We start from the raw sequence: 838 nt of genomic DNA, 5'->3' as shown, positions 1-838 counted from the left end.
GAAGTACAATAAAAATTTACATCCAACTGTGATTAATTTCTAACCTTTTTTAAACCAAAATATTAATTAAATTTATATTCTGGCGCAATTAGTGTGGAATAAACTTTTTTGTTAGAATTCTCTGAAAAACAGACCTATAGTCTATATAAAAAGTTGATAGAACGATAACGCAAATACTGTAAGCTACTGTCGACGATCGTAAACAGCTGTAGGTCACTATTTACGATATTATTCGGATAGAGGTTGACCAATCAGGTGATTATGTGCTCATGCAAGGAGAAAAAACTATTTCTTTATGTATTATTACACTATCTACAAACTCGGATATAAATTTCTACTTGCTAAATGTCACTTGTTATTTATAGACTTCAATTTATTAAATCAATATTTTCTTGAAATATATTAAATATTATACTTTTTTATAACAATATATTACTGCAAAAATAATCTCGCCCTCCCCCCCCCTCTCTCTCTCTCTCTTTTTCGTTACGATAGAATCTGAAAAATTTATCGACATTATGCAATTGATGATTATACATTATCATTTGTGTATAGAATTCGTACAGAAAAATTTTACATGTAGAATTTCTTTGAAGAATAAGCTACTCGATCCAGCTTTCGTACTCCAAACTTCGTGTTTGCTATTATAAGAACAGATTTCATAGTTAGATTAATACGCTGTGTACCGTAAATGTCGGACGTAATATACTTTTGAGCAGCACGAAACTATTATAAATGCGACTGCGATTATACGATTTTATATAAAGTATACAATGAAATCCTTCAAATTTTTTTGAAATATTTAGAAACTTTAATCTTTAAAATGTAGTAAAAAAAA

This window comes from Trachymyrmex septentrionalis, unplaced genomic scaffold (assembly GCF_001594115.1).
Source record: "Trachymyrmex septentrionalis isolate Tsep2-gDNA-1 unplaced genomic scaffold, Tsep1.0 scaffold62, whole genome shotgun sequence".
Taxonomy (NCBI): domain Eukaryota; kingdom Metazoa; phylum Arthropoda; class Insecta; order Hymenoptera; family Formicidae; genus Trachymyrmex; species Trachymyrmex septentrionalis.
This window is presented reverse-complemented; position numbering follows the sequence as displayed.